Source organism: Bos javanicus, chromosome 16 (assembly GCF_032452875.1).
Source record: "Bos javanicus breed banteng chromosome 16, ARS-OSU_banteng_1.0, whole genome shotgun sequence".
Classification (NCBI taxonomy): Eukaryota; Metazoa; Chordata; class Mammalia; order Artiodactyla; family Bovidae; genus Bos; species Bos javanicus.
The window spans coordinates 46,683,688-46,704,822 of record NC_083883.1 but is presented as its reverse complement, the minus strand read 5'-3'; the positions used below and the strand labels follow the sequence as shown (position 1 = coordinate 46,704,822).

At 46.2% G+C, this 21,135-nt stretch overlaps 1 protein-coding gene and 1 non-coding gene across 5 annotated transcripts in view; one reads left to right on the top strand and one right to left on the bottom strand.

Annotated features, from left to right (window-relative positions):
* The window catches only part of CAMTA1 (calmodulin binding transcription activator 1), a 992,196-nt gene that overhangs the window by 642,995 nt on the left and 328,066 nt on the right, over nt 1-21,135 (top strand). The window lies entirely within an intron of this gene.
* TRNAR-UCU (transfer RNA arginine (anticodon UCU)) lies at nt 10,896-10,968 on the bottom strand. The gene has a single exon. It is a non-coding gene; the product is annotated as a tRNA-Arg (tRNA).

Genomic DNA, 21,135 nt, shown 5'->3' with positions numbered 1-21,135 from the left:
CATTTCACATGTCCATCAGCAGTGTATCAGAGTTCTGGTTTCTCTATATCCTTGCCAGCATTTGGTATTGTCATTTTTGGAGTGATTCTAATAGAAATTTGGTAGTTAGTATTTGATTGTGATTTTAATTTGTATTTCCCTAATGACCAGTGACTTCCCTGGTGGCTCAGACGGTAAAGCGTCTGTCTACAATGCGGGAGACCCGGGTTCGATCCCTGGGTCAGGAAGATCCCCTGGAGAAGGAAATGGCAATCCACTCCAGTACTATTGCCTGGAAAATCCCATGGACAGAGGAGCCTGGTAGGCTACAGTCCATGGGGTCACAAAGAGTCGGACACGACTTCCCTAATGACTTCCCTGGTGGCTCAGATGGTAAAGCATCTGTCTACAATGCGGGATACCCAGGTTCAATCCCTAGGTGGGGAAGATCTCCTGGAGAAGAAAATGGCAACCCACTCCAGTATTCTTGCCTGGAATATCCCATGGATGGAGGAGCCAGGTGGGCTACGGCCCATGGGGTCGCAAAGAGTCGGACATGACTGAGTGACTTCACATAATAATGACCAGTGAAGGAGCTTCCCTGGTGGCTCAGTGGTAAAGAATCCTCCTGCCAGTGCAGGAGATTTGGCTTCTATCCCTGGCTCAGAAAGATACCCTGCAGAAGGAAAAGGTAACCTACTCTCGTATTCTTGCCTGGGAAATCCTATGGACAGAGGAGCCTGGTGGGTTACAGTCTATGGTGGGTTACAGGCTGCAAAAGAGTAGGACACGACTTAGTGACTAAACAACAACAGTGATTAATGATGTTTAGCATCTTTTCTTGCGCTTATTGGCCATACATATACCTACTTGGTGGAGAAGGCAATGGCACCCCACTCCAGTACTCTTGCCTGGAAAATCCCATGGGTGGAGGAGCCTGGTGGGCTGCAGTCCATAGGGTCGCTAAGAGTCGGACACGACTGAGCGACTTCCCTTTCACTTTTCACTTCCGTGCATTGGAGAAGGAAATGGCGACCCACTCCAGTGTTCTTGCCTGGAGAATCCCAGGGACGGCAGAGCCTGATGGGCTGCCATCTATGGGGTCACACAGAGTCGGACATGACTGAAGCGACTTAGCAGCAATAGCAGCAGCAGCATACCTACTTGGAGAATGTCTGTTCAAATTATTATTGCCCATTTTTCCATGGGTTGTTTGCTTTCTTATTTTTTCTAACTATTGAGTTTTGAGAGTTCCTTATACTTTTTTCTTTTTTTTAATATAAATTTATTTATTTTGATTGGAGGCTAATTACTTTACAATATTGTATTGGTTTTGCCATACATCAACATGAATCTGCCACGGGTGTACACATGTTCCCCATCCTGAACCCCCTCCTACCTCCCTCCCCATACCATCCCTCTGGGTCATCCCAGTGCACAAGCCCCGAGCATCCTGTATCATGCATCAAACCTGGACTGGCGATTCGTTTCACATATGATATTATACATGTTTCAATGCCATTATCTCTGCCCTGCCCTCATATCATCCTGCCCTCACCCTCTCCCACAGAGTCCAAAAGACTGTTCTATACATCTATGTCTCTTTTGCTGTCTCGCATACAGGGTTATTGTTACCATCTTTCTAAATTCCATATATACGCATTAGGATACTGTATTGGTGTTTTTCTTTCTGGCTTACTTCACTCTGTATAATAGGCTCCAGTTTCATCCACCTCATTAGAACTGATTCAAATGTATTGTTTTTAATGGCTGAGTAATACTCCATTGTGTATATGTACCACAGCTTTCTTATCCATTCGTCTGCTGATGGACATCTAGGTTGCTTCCATGTCCTGGATATTATAAACAGTGCTGCGATGAACATTGGGGTATATGTGTCTCTTTCAATTCTGGTTTCCTCGGTGTGTATGCACAGCAGTGGGATTTCTGGGTCATATGGCAGTTCTATTTCCAGTTTTTTAAGGAATCTCCACACTGTTCTCCATAGTGGCTGTACTAGTTTGCATTCCCACCAATAGCGTAACAGGGTTCCCTTTTCTCCACACTCTCTCCAGCATTTATTGCTTGTAGACTTTTGGATAGCAGCCATTCTGACTGGCATGAAATGGTACCTCATTGTGGTTTTGATTTGCATTTCTCTGATAGCGAGTGATGTTAAGCATCTTTTCATGTGTTTGTTAGCCATCTGTATGTCTTCTTTGGAAAAATGTCTGTTTAGTTCTTTGGCCCATTTTTTGATTGGGCCATTTATTTTTCTGGAATTGAGCTGCAGGAGTTGCTTGTATATTTTTGAGATTAATTCTTTGTCAGTTGCTTCATTTGCTATTATTTTCTCCCATTCTGAAGGCTGTCTTTTCACCTTGCTTATAGTTTCCTTTGTTGTGCAGAAGCTTTTAATCAATTAAGTCCCATTTGTTTATTTTTGCTTTTATTTCCAATATTCTGGGAGGTGGGTCATGGAGGATCCTGCTGTGATTTATGTCAGAGAGTGTTTTGCCTATGTTCTCCTCTAGGAGTTTTACAGTTTCTGGTCTTATGTTTAGATCTTTAATCCATTTTGTGTTTATTTTTGTGTATGGTGTTAGAAAGTGTTCTAGTTTCATTCTTTTACAAGTGGTTGACCAGTTTTCCCAGCACCACTTGTTAAAGAGATTGTCTTTAATCCATTGTATTTTCTTGCCTCCTTTGTCAAAGATAGGGTGTCCATAGGTGCATGGATTTATCTCTGGGCTTTCTATTTTGTTCCATTGATCTATATTTCTGTCTTTGTGCCAGTACCATACTGTCTTGATGACTATGGCTTTGTAGTATAGCCTGAAGTCAGGCAGGTTGATTCCTCCAGTTCCATTCTTCTTTCTCAAGATTGCTTTGGCTATTCGAGGTTTTTTGTATTTCCATACAAATTGTGAAATTATTTGTTCTAGCTCTGTGAAGAATACTGTTGGTAGCTTGATAGGGATTGCATTGAATCTATAGATTGCTTTGGGTAGTGTACTCATTTTCACTATATTGATTCTTCCAATCCATGAACATGGTATATTTCTCCATCTATTAGTGTCCTCTTTGATTTCTTTCACCAGTGTTTTATAGTTTTATATATATAGGTCTTTAGTTTCTTTAGGTAGATATATTCCTAAGTATTTTATTCTTTTCGTTGCAATGGTGAATGGAATTGTTTCCTTAATTTCTCTTTCTATTTTCTCATTATTAGTGTATAGGAATGCAAGGGATTTCTGTGTGTTGATTTTATATCCTGCAACTTTACTATATTCATTGATTAGCTCTAGTAATTTTCTGGAGGAGTCTTTAGGGTTTTCTCTGTAGAGGATCATGTCATCTGCAAACAGTGAAAGTTTTACTTCTTTTCCAATTTGGATTCCTTTTATTTCTTTTTCTGCTCTGATTGCTGTGGCCAAAACTTCCAAAACTATGTTGAATAGTAATGGTGAAAAGTGGGCACCCTTGTCTTGTTCCTGACTTTAGGGGAAATGCTTTCAATTTTTCACCACTGAGGATGTTTGCTGTGAGTTTGTCATATATAGCTTTTATTATGTTGAGGTATGTTCCTTCTATTCCTGCTTTCTGGAGAGTTTTTATCATAAATGGATGTTGAATTTTTTCAAAGGCTTTCTCTGCATCTATTGAGATAATCGTATGGCTTTTATTTTTCAATTTGTTAATGTGGTGTATTACATTGATTGATTTGCGGATATTGAAGAATCCTTGCATCCCTGGGATAAAGCCCACTTGGTCATGATGTATGATCTTTTTAATGTGTTGTTGGATTCTGATTGCTAGAATTTTGTTAAGGATTTTTGCACCTTTGTTCATCAGTGATATTGGCCTATAGTTTTCTTTTTTTGTGGGATCTTTGTCAGGTTTTGGTATTAGGGTGATGGTGGCCTCGTAGAATGAGTTTGGAAGTTTACCTTCCTCTGCAATTTTCTGGAAGAATTTGAGTAGGATAGGTGTTATCTATTCTCTAAATTTTTGGTAGGATTCAGCTGTGAAGCCGTCTGGACCTGGGCTTTTGTTTGCTGGAAGATTTCTGATTACAGTTTCAATTTCCATGCTTGTGATGGGTCTGTTAAGATTTTCTATTTCTTCCTGGTTCGGTTTTGGAAAGTTGCACTTTTCTAAGAATTTGTCCATTTCTTCCACATTGTCCATTTTATTGGCATATCATTGCTGATATTAGTCGCATATGATCCTTTGTATTTCTGTGTTGTCTGTTGTGATCTCTCCATTTTAATTTCTAATTTTATTGATTTGGTTTTTCTCTCTTTGTTTCTTGATGAGTCTGGCTAATGGTTTGTCAATTTTATTTATCCTTTCAAAGAACCAGCTTTTGGATTTGTTGATTTTTGCTATGGTCTCTTTTGTTTCTTTTGCATTTATTTCTGCCCTAATTTTTAAGATTTTTCCTTCTACTAACCCTGGGGTTCTTCATTTCTTCCTTTTCTAGTTGCTTTAGGTGTCGAGTTAGGTTATTTATTTGACTTTTTTCTTGTTTCTTGAGGTATGCCTTTATTGCTATGAACCTTCCTGTTAGCACTTCTTTAACAGTGTCCCACAGGTTTGGGGTTGTTGTGTTTTCATTTTCATTCATTTCTATGCATATTTTTATTTCTTTTTTGATTTCTTCTGTGATTTGTTGGTTATTCAGCAGCGTGTTGTTCAGCCTCCATATGTTGGCATTTTTAATAGTTTTTCTCCTGTAATTGAGATCTAATCTTACTGCATTGTGGTCAGAAAAGATGCTTGGAATGATTTCAATTTTTTTGAATTTACCAAGGCTAGTTTTATGGCCCAGGATGTGATCTCTCCTGGATAAGGTTCTGTGTGCCCTTGAGAAAATGGTGAAATTCATTGTTTTGGGGTGAAATGTCCTATAGATATCAATTAGGTCTAACTGGTCTATTGTATCATTCAAAGTTTGTGTTTCCTTGTTAATTTTCTGTTCAGTTGATCTATCCATAGGTGTGAGTGGGGTATTAAAGTCTCCCACTATTATTGTGTTATTGTTAATTTCCCCTTTCATACTTGTTAGCATTTGTCTTACATATTGCAGTGCTCCTATGTTGGGTGCATACATATTTATAATTGTTATATCTTCTTCTTGGATTGATCCTTTGATCATTATGTAGTGTCCTTATTTGTCTCTTTTCACAGCCTTTGTTTTAAAGTCTATTTTATCTGGTATGAGTGTTGCTACTCCTGCTTTCTTTTGGTCTCTATTTGCATGGAATATCTTTTTCCAGCCCTTCACTTTCAGTCTGTATGTGTCCCTTGTTTTGAGGTGGGTCTCCTGTAGACAACATGTATAGGGGTCTTGTTTTTGTATCCGTTCAGCCAGTCTTTGTCTTTTGATAAACCCATTTATGTTTAAGGTAATTATTGATAAGTATGATCCCATTGCCATTTACTTTATTGTTTTGGGATCGAGTTTATACACCCTTTTTGTGTTTCCTGTCTAGAGAAGAGATCCTTGCTGGGCACAGTAATCTGGGCTGTAGGTTATTTTCTTTCATCACTTTAAGTATGTCCTGACATTCCCTCCTGACCTGATGAGTTTCTATTGAAAGATCAGCTGTTATCCTTATGGGAATCCCCTTGTGTGTTATTTGTTGTTTTTCCCTTGCTGCTTTTAATATTTGTTCTTTGTGTTTGATCTTTGTTAATTTGATTAATATGTGTCTTGGGGTGTTTCACCTTGGGTTTATCCTGTTTGGGACTCTCCGGGTTTTTTGGACTTGGGTGATTATTTCCTTCCCCATTTTAGGGAAGTTTTTAACTATTATCTCCTCAAGTATTTTCTCATGGTCTTTCTTTTTGTCTTCTTTTTCTGGGACTCCTATGATTTGAATATTGGGACATTTAACATTGTCCCAGAGGTCTCTGAGATTGTCCCCATTTCTTTTAATTCATTTTTCTTTTTTCCTCTCTGATTCATTTATTTCTACCATTCTATCTTCTACCTCACCAATCCTATCTTCTGCCTCTGTTATTCTACTATTTGTTCCCTCCAGAGTGTTTTTGATCTCATTTATTGCATTATTCATTACATATTGACTCTTTTTTTTTATTTCTTCTGGGTCCTTGTTAAAGCTTTCTTGCATCTTCTCAATTCTTGTCTCCAGGCTATTTATCTGTGATTCCATTTTGTTTTCAAGATTTTGGATCATTTTCACTATCATTATTTGGAATTCTTTATCAGGTAGATTCTCTATCTCTTCCTCTTTGGTTTGGTTTGGTGGGCATTTATCCTGTTCCTTTACCTGCTGGGTATTCCTCTGTCGCTTCATCTTGTTTATATTGCTGTGTTTGGGGTGGCCTTTCTGTATTCTGGCAGTTTGTGGAGTTCTCTTTATTGTGGAGTTTCCTTGCTGTGCATGGGGTTGTACGGGTGGCTTGTCAAGGTTCCCTGGTTAGGGAAGCTTGTGTCGGTGTTCTGGTGGGTGGAGTTGGATTTCTTCTCTCTGGAGTGCAATGAAGTGTCTGGTAATGAGTTATGAGATGTCAATGGGTTTGGAGTGACTTTGGGCAGCCTGTATACTGAATCCCAGGGCTGTGTTCCTGTGGTGCTGGAGAATTTACATGGTGTGTCTTGCTCTGGAACTTGTTGGCCTTTGGGTGATGCTTGGTTTCAGTGTAGGTATGGAGGCGTTTGATGAGCTCCTGTCGATTAATGTTGCCTGGAGCCAGGAGTTTTCTGGTGTTCTCAGGATTTGAACTTAAGCCTCCTGCTTCTGGTTTTCAGTCTTATTTTTACAGTAGCCTCAAGACTTATCCATCTGCAGGGGTGCAAAGGAGACACAGATGTAAAGAACAGACCCCTGGACTCAGAGGGAGAAGGTGAGGGTGAGAGTTCCTTATACTTTCTAGCTACAAGTCCTCGATCATGTATGTGATTTGCAAATATTTTCTCCTAGTCTGTGGCTTATTTTACTCTTTTAACAGTGTTTTTTAAAGAACAGATGTTCATTCTTATTTTTGATGAAGTCAAATTTATCAACTTGTTCTTTTATGAATCATGCTCGTGAAATCTTATTGAAGCCGTCTTTGCCTCACTTGAGATCACAAGAATTTTCTTTGCTTTTACTAGTTTGGGGTTTTATGCTAATGATCTATTTTGCATTAATATTTGTATGCAGTATGAGGTATGGGCCAGAGTTTTTTTTTTTTTTTTTTGATTATAGATACCCAGTTTTCCCAGCACCTTTTATTGAAATGATTGTCTTTCCCCACTGAATTGCCTCTGAACTCTTGTTGAAAATCAATTGACCATATATGGGTAGTTCTAATTCTGGACTCTACTTATTGATATCTGTACTTTTGCCAATTCCATGCTGTCTTGATTACTATGGTTTTATAGTAAGTCTTGAAATTAGGTAGTGTGTGTCTTCCAACTTCATTCTTCTTTTTCAAAATTGCTTCAACAATTCCACTTCCTTTGTGTTTCCATAGACATTTTAGAATCAGTTTGTTGATTTCTCCAAAATGAAAATCCTGCTGAGACCTTGATTGAGATCGCATTGAATCTATAGATTTGTTTGGAAAGAATTAGCATCTTAACACTACTGATATAGTCAGTAGATGTAGAATTGTAGTCCAATTCATCAGCATGAACTATGTCTCCAATGATTTAGGTCTTTTCTGATTTCTTTCACCAGTTTTTTTATAGTTTTCAGCATATAAGTCACATATTTTTCTGGGTTTATTCCTAATGTTTGGGTATACTTTTGTTGCTATCATAAATGATACTGATTTTTTTTTACCCATTTCTAGGTGTGCATTGCCTTCATGTATAAATGTTATTGATTTCTGGTTGTTGTGTATTGAGCTGAGTTCATTTCTTTCTGGCTCCACATGCAGTATCCCCACCCCACCCAGGCTATTTGTTTGGCACCAGGAGCAGAGCCTGAAGCTGAGTCCCTTGGTTATCACTCTGACACCTGACTCTGAGTCACCAGCCTCTGGCTGTAGTTCTCCACTCTCTAGAACAAGGATCGAGCCACCTGCTCCCCTGTTGTTCCCAGGAGCATTAAAGATGAGGGACTAAGGTGGCAGAGGCCTTCGCTCTTGGGCATGAGTGGTCTTATGTGGTTGAGATCAAGTTGTTTTCATTTCTTCCTCTAATCCAGCTGTTATTATTTGCATCTCAGAGGGCATAGGTGTTCGCAAGTGAATACAGTTGCCTCCAGCCACTCTCTCAGGCAGGCTCAGACCATGGGGGGACTCCCTTGTTTGTGCCCTGCTCCCACGAGGGCACCCTCTCCATCACCTTTCTCTCCTGCCCACCCAGAGACCCTAGGAACCCTCTCTCCTCACCATCCACCACAGCAGGCTATCGCCAGCACCTGTCAGCCTCCCAGCAGCAGTTGACCACCGGTGCTCCATCCTCATCGGGATTGGTGATCCATCCTGTCCTCCAAACCACAGGCATTAGGAGGACATCAGATTCCTTTCTGATGTCACAGTCCCATCAGCTACCCTGGTCAGGGTGGGGGCTCAGCTGTGCTGAATGATGCCCTGCTTCTCCTGGGGTTCCCAGATTCCCCTTCCTCTCCTTTCTGTGAAGTTTGAAGTAGGCTTGGGAGGATCTTTTGCTAGACTGGCAGTGGGCATCAGCATGAAGAGCATGGGGAATGAGAATTGGGGGAGTTGGGGTGCTGCTCACGACCTCATTGTTAAAACTGGACAAGAAGTGAAGTCCAGAACCCATCACACCAACCTTGCAAAGTGGTCCCACCAGTCAGTCACCCGAGTGGCCCCTCACTCAAACAGCACCTTTGCCTGGACCCTGTCAGTAGGAAATGTTCTCAAAGCATCGTCTATCGTGGGAATGAAGCCGGTGAACTAGCATCCATTCATGATTCTTTCATTCATAAAATAGTCCCTGGTACAGAGTAAGTGCTTAGAGAATAAATGAATAGGTGAGTGACCACGTGTTTTGTGCCAGGTACTATGCTAGGTATTGGCGATACTAAGATGAATGGTGCCATGCTAAGTCGCTTCAGTCGTGTCCAACTCTGTGCGACCCCATAGACGGCAGTCCACCAGGCTCCCCCGTCCCTGGGATTCTCCAGGCAAGAACACTGGAGTGGGTTGCCAGTTCCTTCTCCAATGCATGAAAGTGAAAAGTGAAAGTGAAGTCGCTCAGTCATGTCCGACTCTTCACGACCCCATGGACTGCAGCCTTCCAGGCTCCTCCGTCCATGGGATTTTCCAGGCAAGAGTACTGGAGTGGGGTGCCATCGCCTTCTCTGAAGATGAATGGTAAGTAGTATTAATCATGCAGAAGCTTACCTAGTGAGGGAGGCAGACACAAAAGTAGCAGTGTGGATAAGCCTAATGGTAGAGATCTCTGCAGGTGGTCATAGGGAGGATAGGGGAGAGGAAAGTTCCTCAGGAAGACTTCCTGGAGGAGGTGACACTAGGCCTTTAAGGCTGAATGGGAGCTGGTCATGACCCCAAAGCTCTGGTACTACAGTCATCTGGCCAGACCCTTATGCTCCCAGAGGCCTCTGGGCGAGGGTGACAGCTCCCAGTCACAAGCAGATGATGACATAAGGGCATTAGGGGCAAGGCTCCCTCTCACAGCGTTTGGGTCCAAGCTGCCACCTGGGCTGCAAGTCAGCCTTGATGATGGTATTTGCTTCTCTGGCTTAGAACTAAAGCTCCAGCTCACAAGCCCATGAGGCTCTTCCTCCCTTCTCCTCATGACCTGGGCACTCTGGGTTCCTCCTCAGCCCTAGGCCACTCCACCTTTGACCCCTCCACCCGGGCCTGTGGCCATCTGCCCTAACCATGGTCAGACCTGACTCCAGACTCTGTGCTGACCAGGGCTGCCCCCCACAACCCCGGGGTCCCAGCCTCCCCAGAAGCCCCGGGCCACATTCACTGACCTTCCTGCTGCAGCTCTGCACTGGCTTTTCCAAAGAGGGTCTGGCCAGGACGGACCTGTGGACACCTTCTGGGCCCGGCCAGGCTGTGAGTCACTAACTCTATCCTGTCCTGGCCATCAGCAGGCCCTCCAGGCAGACTTTAAAAAGCTGCCTGAACAAAGCACCATTTCTAACTCTGCAGCAACAAACTTGCCTTCCCATTAAGCCTGGCCTCTCTTGCCAAGTGGTCACAGGGCATGAGAGCTGTCCACCGGACAAGGTTTTTTCTGAGGACCGCACCCTCCCAGGGCTGCTCCTGGCTTGGGGTATCTGAACTCCTGGCTCTCACCCTGTCCCCAGGTCCTCGGGTGAACCCAAGATGGGCTTTCCTGGGATGTTGAGGTAAGGACAGGACTGTGAGCTGTGTACCCACTCAGCTTTGACCCAGGGGCTTCTCACCACCAGCAGTGTCTGAGCCAGACCAGTGGGACAAGCTAAAAATGTCTTCTTGATGTTTTCAATTTAATTTTTTAAAACAATTAATTGTGTTAATTATTTATTAATAAATATTTATTACTTATTAATAAATAATTTATTATTAAATAGTCATTAATAAAAGAATTGTTAATTAATTTATTAATAAATTGTGACTGCTGTCACAAGTTATCAAAAATGTAATGGCTTAAAACCACACATACTTACTATCTGAAAGTTGTGGAAGTCAGATGTCTGATATGGATCTCACTGGGCTAAAGTCTCACTGGGCTAAAGTGTGGGCAGGGTGGGAGGCTCCAGAGGAAACTCCTTACCTTTTCCAACTTCTGGAGGTGCCCACAGTCCTTGGCTCCTGGCCCCTTCCTCCATCCTCATAGCCACCAGTGTTGCATCTCTCTGACCCTTCTCTCTTCAGAGAGTTTTTTGTTTGTTTGTTTGTATATTTGTCTGTTGTTTTCAGGTTGGGTTTTTTTTTTTTTTTTTGTCTTATCACATGGCATGTGGGATCTTACAATCCCCAGCCAGGGTTTGAACCTGGGCCCCCTGCAGTAGAAGGGCAGAGTCCTAACCTCTGGACCACCGTGGATGACCCTCTCTGGTTCTTCTTCTGTAGTCACAGCTCCCTCGCATCCCAGCATGGTAGAGTCTCTGCTTTTAAAGATGCATGAGATTATCTGGGGCCCTCCTGGATGACCTAGGATAACTGTCCCATCTCAAGGTCCTTAACTCTGTTCCCACCTGCTGAGGCTCTTCTGCCAGGAAGTACATAGTCATGGGTTCCAGGGACTAGGATGTGGGCATTTTTAGATGGTCACTGTTCTGCCAGCACATTCACGTATTCATATGGCTCAAAATTCAAAGTGACGTTTTATAGAAAGGTATGTGTTGCAACCTGTATTGATTTTATTGTATTATTCCAACATTTCAGCTGCAAGTATATATACTTGTGCTTAGTCGCTCTGCCAGATCTGATGCTCTGTGGCCCCATGGACTGTAGCCTGCCAGGCTCTCTGCCCATGGAATTTTCCAGGCAAGAATACTGGAGTAGATTGCTGTTTCCTACTCCAGGGGATCTTCCCAACCCAGGGATGGAACTTGCGTCTCTTGTGTCTCCTGCATTGGCAGGCGGGTTCGTTTCCATTAGCGCCACCTGGGAAGCCCGTGTATAATTACTTTCCCACTTTCTTACACTTCTTGCCCATTTATTTATTCACCATGATGGACCTGTGGTTTATCATTTAATGATGAATCCCAGAAAACGTCTTCCATGGTACATAGGGAATTTCCTTGTTCTTTTTTTCCCCTTTTAATTCTTTCTAATGCAACACAATACTCCAGTGTGTACAGGTACCATAATGTATTATTGTTTCTAATATTTTGCTGTAAGAAACATTATTGCAGGGACTACTTCTCTGCATGTGTCATTTTGCACTCTGAATATATCTGAAGAATAAATTCCAGAAACGGGCTTGCTGGGTCAGAGGGTAATGACTCATTTGTAATTTTTCTCTTCAATAATTGCGATTGATCTTGCTCAGTCTTCTGTATTTCTGTTCTCACATGTTTCTGTCTCCTTTATCTATCATAGATGGAGCGAGAGAATTGCAGTCTTCTGTCATTAGTGTGTTTCTGCTTTTCCACTCATCTTCTTTAATTTCCACTTTATTAAGGTTGCCGTTTTTTCAATTTGGCCTCTAACAGTTGTCTCTTCACTGGGAATGGCAGCCTTTAACATCATAAAGTGTCTCTTTGGCCTCACTTTTTGCTCATTGACCTGACGCCTACCTTATCTGCTGTCGTGGTTTTGACCTGTCTTCATCTCACTTCTCCACAATACCCCCTGCACTCTGGCCCAGGCTGTGGCTCCACTGGCCCATGGACACATCCCAGTCTGGTTTCTGAGCCCGTCCTCAGGTTGCTCCTTCCCCTGTTGCCTTTGCCGTGTGGCTCTTACCCTTCTACTTATGCCTCTCCAAAGGGCGCCTGCAACACCCCCCATGGCACTCTGAGCAATTCCACATGGATTTAGAGACTGGCTTCCAACATCCCCTAGCGTAGATGACTTTTTCTGGTTTCCCCAGAAGATGGTGGGCACCCTGGGGCAGCGACAGCCCTCTCTCTGTTCACCCACAAGGTCGGCCTGCTGCTGGGTATGAAGCTGATGGAGAACATGAGCTCTCGGATTGGAAGTGCCACAGCGCCATCTGTGTTGTCTGGTTGGGGGACGTCTGTGCCGGAGGGTGTCCAGGGACCCCATCCTGGACTGAGGGCCCTGGCTCCCCATGGGGTCTCCCAGGAGTCTTGCTAAGGGTTTCCCATTGGAAATATAGGGCCACTCTTAGCCACCAGCTCCCTCCTCACAGCCTTCCCTTCCTTTGGAAAACAATTTAAAACACATTTTGAGAGAGTCCATTCCTGCAGAACAAGGAGATTAATATAAGCAATTTCAGGTCTCTGTAACCAGGCTGGAGTGTGAAGCCTCCCTCCTTAATGATCAGCATAAAATAAAAGTCTTTTAGTACAATAATAATTTATCCGTTAATTTTACAATTGAGCTGAGGCAAAAATATCCTAAAGATGGGGCAGCATTGAACTTCATCAGTTCAGTTCAGTTGCTCCGTTGTGTCCGACTCTTTGCAACCCTGTCGACTGCAGCATGCCTGGCTTCCCTGTCCATCACCAACTCCAGGAGCTTGGTCAAACTCATGTCCATCAAGTCTGTGATGCCATCCAACCATCTCATCCTCTGTCATCCCCTTCTCCTGCTGCCTTCAATTTTTCCCAGCATCAGGGTCTTTTCCAGTGAGTCAGTTCTTCTCATCAGGTGGCCAAAGTATTGGAGCTTCAGCTTCAGCCTCAGTACTTCCAATGAATATTCAGCACTGATTTCCTTTAGGGCTTCCTTGACAGCTCAGTTGGTAAAGAATCCGTCTGCAATGACTGGTTTGATCTCCTTGCAAAGGACTCTCAAGAGTCTTCTCCAACACTACAGTTTAAAAGCATCAATTATTTGGCACTCAGCTTTCTTTATGGTCCAACTCTCACATCCATACACGACTACTGGAAAAACCATAGCTTTGACTAGACTGACCTTTGTCAAAAAGTAATGTGTCTGCTTTTTAAAATGCTGTCTAGGTTGGTCATAGCTTTTCTTTCAAGGAGCAAGCATCTTTTAATTTCATGACTGAAGTCACTATCTGCAGTGATTTTGGAGCCCAAGTCTGTCGCTGTTTCCATTGCTTCCCCATCTATTTGCCATGAAGTGATGGGACCAGATGCCATGATCTTAGTTTTTTGAATGTTAAGTTTTAAGCCAGCTTTTTCACTCTCCTCTTTCACTTTCATCAAAAGGCTCTTTAGTTCCTCTTCACTTTCTGCCATAAGGGTGGTGTCATCTGCATATCTGATATTATTGATATTTCTCCATGCAATCTTGATTCCAGCTTGTGCTTCATCCAGCCTGGCATTTCTCATGATGTAGTCTGCATATAGGTTAAGTAAGTAGGGTGACAGTATTCAGCCTTGACATATTCCTTTCCCAATTTGGAACCAGTCCATTGTTCCATGTCTAGTTCTAACTGTTGCTTCTTGATCTGTATACAGACTTCTCAGGAGGCAGGTAAGGTGGTCTAATATTCCCATCTCTTTAAGAATTTTCCACAGTTTGTTGTGATCCACACAGTCAAAGGATTTGACATCCTCAGTAAAGCAGAAGTAGATATTTTTCTGAAACTCTTTTACTTTTTCTATGATCCAACGGATGCTGGCAATTTGATCTCTGGTTCTGCTGCTGTTTCTAAATCCAGCTTGAACATCTGGAAGTTTTCAGTTCACGTATTGTTGAAGCCTCGCTTGGAGAATTTTGAGCATTACTTTGCTAGCATGTGAGATCAGTGCAATTGTGCAGTACTGGTACTCACTGCACTTGAGAGGTGAGAGTTGCTATTGGGGGGTGGTTGTTGGCCATGACCTTCATGAAGCTTCTGCACCAGCCAGCACCACCTCCTGACTCCACAGTGGAGTCTGATGTCCCTGAAACAGTACCAGACTTGGGGTCCCCAAGGAGGGCCTCAAAGCTTGATGCCTCACTTACAACAAGCTTTGACCTTGGACGTGTGAGTTCTTTTTGCTAAGCCTCATTTACAGATTATCTAATCTGTAAACGGGAAGAACACCACGGTGGGTGAGTGTGAGGCCTCCATGAACAACAGGACAGAATTAGCCCCAAGCTGGGGGTCTGAGGTGTAGCAAGCGTGACTCAAGTTGGGTGAGAATGGGGTGCCGGCTGAGATGGCACCTCCCAGCTTCAGGGGCCTGGAGGGAGTGTCTCTCTGTACATAGCTCCCTGCTGGTGGGGACTGTTTGCAGTTGATAGTGGACTTGACCACCAGCGCGCCTCACCCCAGAACTGCAGTGTGGGGTTTGGAGAACAGTAAGGACAGAGGTTCAGCTGTCAGGGTGGAGGGTCCTGCCTGAGTGCAGAGCTGGGGCTTCTGCAGCAGAACTGGCTTGGCTGTGCCCATTCCTCCCATGACCTGCAAATCTGGTCCCATCTCCAGATCCCTTTGGACCAGGATGATGGGAAGGGGAACCCCCAGGATGCGGTCTATTCAGAGACCTTGGCCATGGAGGGGGTGGCCTCAGGGAGCATGACCCAGCATTCATGGTCTCCGAGCCCCAGGCCCCCCAGACCCCAGAATTTGGCAAGGAAGGAGGAGACTGTAGGGAGCCAATTTGTACTACAGCTAACTAGCACTGAGTGTTCCCAAAAGATGGAATGTAAGCCCAGAGGCTATCGTGTTTGAGATGCATAGCCAGGAGCAGGGAGGGTTTGAAATATTCTTTTACCAGTGGCATTAGGAAGGTGCCCTTGGAGTTGTCAGTGGTGCCCTTGATTTTGCCTCTTCCCTCCACTTTCCAGTGCCCACCTCCTGTGTGACCAGGCGCTCATGTTCACACGGGGCTGACCAGCCTGCTGCTGCCCCAGCTACGGCTGCAGGTCTTTGGTGTGTGGGCTTTTCAGACAAACTCACATGACTCTCCTTTGGTTTTATCTCTGAGTTATTTGTGTAGAAACTAGCCCCTCAGCAAGTACACCTGCCTGAGAGTGGGGGGTTTGAGTTGGATTAACTAGGAGGGAGGCCCTTGTCACTTCTGAATCTCAGGCTCCAACCAGCTGCCCCTGGAACTTGTTCCCACTTTAAACCCAGAGCCCCAGCCCAGCTGGGCTTGTGATGGCACTTGTGAGTGAAAGTCGCTCAGTCGTGTCTGACTCTTTGCAACCCCATGGACTATACAGTCCATGGAGTTCTCCAGGCCAGAATACTGGAGTGGGTAGCCTCTCCCTTCTCCAGGGGATCTTCCCAACCCAGGAATCGAACCCAGGTCTGGGTTTGATCCACTATATTGGATCTGCAATCCACCGCATCTGCAATCCACCGCATCTGCAATCCACCACATTGCAGGTGGATTCTTTACCAGCTGAGCCACCAGGGAAGCCCTGTGATGGCACTTGGGAGGCTGTTATTATATGATTGCTAAATACTGTTTGATTCACTGAAGACAGATTGGTCGAGCAAACTCTTCTGAATGGATTTTGGTGACTTTGCTGCACAATCACACACATAGGGTTTCAATAATGTGTTCTTGCCTAATTACCATCAAGCACCTGTTGGTAGGCGAGGCTGTTGGGGTGGTAACTCAGGGAGAGGGAACAGATACCTTCAGAGATGGACTCTGGGACCATGGGGAGTCTGACGCAGGTGTGTATCTGGCCCAGTGAGGCCCTTGTAGGGAGTTGGGGGTAGGAGATGGCCCCCACGGAAGGGAGGGAGCCAGGCCGTCTTAGTCTACATCCCATTTTGCCTTGGGCTACCCCTGCATTTAGGACAGATGGCCCTACCTCCCAGAGGAGGACCTGTCTTCATCCACAGAGGACCCAGGTGGCAACCAGTGATGACAATAAGGAGAGGGCCAGAGATCCTGGCCCTCACAGAAAGTCAGAATCAGGCCTGTGGGGCTGCTGCTCCTGGGTGACACTCTAGAATGCACTCTGCCCATCCCTGCTCTGCCCAGGAGGCCAGCCAGGGGGCAGGGTTTGGTGCTCCTCTGGGCCATTGGGGTCCCCTTTACACCAGATGGTCGCAAGTGGCACAGAGAGAAATCAGAGCAGGTCCATTCAGCCCTCGCTCTCTCTCATCCTGGCTTCTGCTGTCATCCGAGTCTTTATGTTCTGTGCCCCTCAGCCCCTCATGGAAGTATCACAGGAGGCCACTGGGAGGCCGGGAGGGAGTTACGGGAGCCATCATAGGTGGCACATCTGCCTGGCTAGAATCTCCTCCTAAGACATGGTCCCACGGCCCACTCTCCCTTCCAGTAATGGGCCTGGGTAGGTGCACAGCCAGGGGTTTTAGTGTGAGCCCTCAATGGGTAGTAATTAAGTTCTCCCCAAGTGCCTGCTCGTGGCCTTCTCTCCAAGAGTGATGAAGGCAGCCTGGGGAGAGGAGCTTTATGAGCCCAGTGACTCCGCCCTCCCTGCCTTGAGCCACCAGGAGCTGGAGAGGGAGGCAGGTCAATGTACTAAGAGGCCGTAGGCTGGAACTACTCTTCATGTACTGGTATTCCCAGATGGAGAGCAGAGGGGACCAGGAGGGGCCAGTGGGGAAGATGGGCAGCTTGTGTCTGAAAGCTCTGCCTCCAGGGGGAGCCCACTGTCAGCCCAAGACATCTGGAGATTCCTGGTCTCACTGTCCTTGCTCGGGAAAGACTGCATCCCTGCCCCTGCGGTCACCAGTCCACCCCCTGTGACCACCAGCCCCCAGTCCCTCCACTGCACAGTCTGGGGAAGGATACCCAGGCTTCCCTGGTGGGAAAGGACAAGCATGAGGACCCCACCTGCCGAGGTCCTCCCCTTACAGGGTCCCACGTGCCTCCCAGGCCACAGCAATCCTAAGGCTGACGCCGAGTGACCATCACCTGGGCCAAGTGCGTGCTCAACACTCGGCAGGATAGCACTGACCCCTCCCAGCAGTGTGTGGGGAGAAGTGACTACTGTCTTCATGGGAGGAAACAGGCTCAGAGGCTAACTCACCTACCCAAGGTCATGTGCACCTGCCCAAGGTCATGTAATCAGAAGTTAAGCATTTTGTCCAGGATGAGATGGGGACACCTCATTTAGCTTTCAAGTGAGAAATAAATAACTTTTCCTCTCAGAGGGGAACACCTAACTCCCCAGCCCAGGTTTCTCTCCAGAGCGCCTGGGGAAGGGCCCCCAAGCATTTTGGTTTCAGTCATATCACAGCATGACATTCTAAGCTCAAGGAACCTTCCCAACTGATCTGAGGACTGAGCCTGGACCTGGTCACGAAAAACAGCCCAGGAAGGAGCTGATGCCCTGCCTGTGGGAGCTTGGCCGCTGCCTTGGGACAGGAGCTTTGATGGGGAAGGTGACTCAAAGCTTTGTGTTTCAACAAAGGGCAGAGGATATGGCCCAGGCTTTTTTGTCTCACAGCTTTCTCCTCCTTGAAGAAAAGTAGAAAGCATACATTTCAACTGATTTCCAAGTGAATGGGAAATATAGTCAACTTCCTCAGTAAGATGGACTTGGGTAAGGACAGGACTGAATTGGTTCGGGGCGTCTCTGCATCTTCCCAGCCCCCTCTCCATCTCGCCTGCATTCTGGCGGGCCGTGCCCTTGAGCTCCGGTCGTGGGTGGCCCTGCATCCACTGCACTTGGTGCCCACGCTCTAGTTACTCAAGGCAGCTCATTGACTTGATGAGAATCACTAGCCTTTAAAGAATTAGGAGGAAATTAAATTAAAGGCCTCAAGCAAAGGAGACTTTATTGATGACAGGGACAGTTCTGAAGGCTGAGGCCACCCTTGACAGTAGCTGATCTCATTGGCCTTTGTTTCCGAGGAAGCGCTGGTGAAGAGAGGGAACCTTGATCCGAGTTAGGATCCAAATAAGGTCGAGTGAAAGATCGTCATAGAATAAGGTCAGCTTTTTGCCATAATTTAGAAAACCAAGTCTGAAGACCTATGCCCTCCCTCCTGCCCCCCCCTCAATAGCATTTGTCATCTCTCAGTCCATCTTGGAGGCTTTGACATTGTCCATTGCCCAGTCTCTTGATTTGCTGCCCTAACTTGGTGACACCACTTTCTCCTGGCCTTGCTCCTACCTCTCTGGTCACTCTTTTTCACTCTTTTCCTTTCTCCCCGCTCTTGATGGCAGGTGGGGTGCCCAGAGCTCACTTGCTGCTCCATCTGAAGCCATTCTCCTCAGACTGGGACTTGAACCCATGTGCCTGGACTCAAGCCTGCCCAAAACCCTCGTGCTGCTTGGGACTCCAACCCACAATTTTTAAATTAGGATCACTCCCCACCTGGTGCCTGGACACACTGAGTCTCAGGTTCTTTGTGTCTCAGTGCAGGAGGAATTCAGTGAGAGGAAAGTGACAGGCAAGAAATAGATTTATTACTGTAGGATGCTTGTAAGAGATGCAGGCAGGGGCGAGGGACTTCTGCCCTGAGAATTAAGTGGGTTACGACTTTATAGTCAAAGGACAGGGAGGGGAAAAGACCACCTGGTTCTAGTAGACGTGAGGCTCACTCACTCACCCCTCCTTTCTATCAGGCAGGAGAGTGTCTGACCCTGTCAGGTCAAACTAGGGTTGTTGCTGTTTAGTTGCTAAGTCGCGTCCAACTCTTTCATGACACCATGGACTGTAGCCCTCTAGGCTCCTCTGTCCATGGGATTTCCAGGCAACAACACTGGAACGGGTTGCCATTTCCTTCTCCAGGGGATCTTCCCTATACACAAATTGAACCAGGGTCTCCTGCATGGCAGGCAGATTCTCTACTAACTGAGCCACCAGGGAAGCCCCAAATATCATAGTGCTATTCACATCAAGGCACCCCACTCCAGTACTTTTGCCTGGAAAATCCATGGATGGAGGAGCCTGGCAGGCTGTAGTCCATGGGGTCGCTAGAGTCGGACACGACTGAGCAACTTCCCTTTCACTTTTCACTTTCATGCATTGGAGTAGGAAATGGCAACCCACTCCAGTGTTCTTACCTGGAGAATCCCAGGGACGGGGAAGCCTGGTGGGCTGCCGTCTATGGGGTCGCACAGAGTTGGACACGACTGAAGCGACTTAGCATTCACATCAGGAGAAGAGTGATGGCATTTTTCTTTCACCTAATGGCCTGGGGCATATCTCATGCTTTTATTTATGGTTTTCTAGTTAAGAAAGCCTGCTTCATTCCGTGACGTTCCAATAGCTTTCTTGAGTGAATGTTAACTTAGACAGTCTCCCAAAATTCCCTGGGTTTCCCTCTCTATGGGCCCCTATTGGGACTGTATATCTATCCTATCACATCAACACACTTCCTGGGGACCTCCTGCCACCCAGATGTGAAACGCTGTCTCTATGCTGGTGTCTCCCATTTCTATCCTCGCTCAGGCCTCTCTCCTGAATGTCCCATTGACCATTTAACTGTCTGCTCCACAGCTGCACTTGGCCATCTAGTCGAATATCTCAAATGTTGTCTGTCCTGACCCTTCCCTCCCCCTACACCTGCTCAGACTCAGCCTTTGGTCAGTGGCAACTCCATCCTCCCAGGCTCTGAGGCCAAGCACCTAGGCACCATCCTTGGCTCCTCTCCTCTGCTGCCCTCGTCCCCCCTTGTCAGTGGACCTGTTGGTTCTTTATGTCCATGGGTGTCTGGGTCTGGCCACTGTCCTCCTTTACCCCGTCCATCAAATCTCAGCACCACAGCCAGACTGGTTTTCAAGTGCAAGTGGAATCAGGTCACTGCTTGCTCAAAGCCCTGCAGTGGCTCCCACGTCATGGTCACCAGTGGCCTCCTCAACCCCACACTCAGAGCTCTGTCGGCAGCCCTCATCCCGCAGTCTACAGCACTCACTCCACACCACCCATCAGTGTCCTCATTCTTGAAATGCTGTCTTCCCTCTGTTCCCCGGACTCCACGACATCCTGGTTATCCTCTCACCTGCTGGTAGCCCCTTGTAAGTCTCCTTGGCTGGCTTCACGCAGGGCTCCCTTGCCGACCTTCTCGCCATCTGCACACACACCCTGGACGAGCTCATTCAGTCTCGTGGTTTTCAATGTCACTTGTAAGCGCTGGCTCCCAAGCCCTTTCCAGGCCTTGGCTTCACCCCTGAAGTCTAGACTCAAACCTGAGTGTGTAATCAACCTCCCCACTGAACGCTTACATATCAAGCCTAAACTAATGCACACTCAGGCCCCAGATCCCTGCCCACCTCCCACCACGCCTCTTCTTGCAGTTTTCCCTGAATCAGAAAATGACAACTCTAACTCTCCAAGTGTTTGGCCAAACACACAGGCATCATATCCTTGACCTACCTCCCTTCCTCTCCGTGTCACCTCCCATCTATCAGCAAATCTCACTGTGCTTCCTTCCTTCCATGTCACCCCCTGACTTCTCTCACTCTGGAAGCCTCTCCTGTTGTGTTTCTCTGGTTCATCATTGCAGCTGCCGTTTCTACCACTGGCCCCCCATGGTCTATTTATATCATGGCAGACATCAGCTCATGTCGCTTCTCTGCTCAGAAGTCACAGGATGGCTCTGCAGCTCAGGAGGGCCCACAGCGTCACCGTGCATGCAGGCCTTCCAGCACTGGGCCCCACCTGCGGACGTGAGTCCCTGGTCTTCTCCATCCAGCCACGCCCCTCTTGGGGGCTCTCACACTGGCTTCTCCATCCAACTGA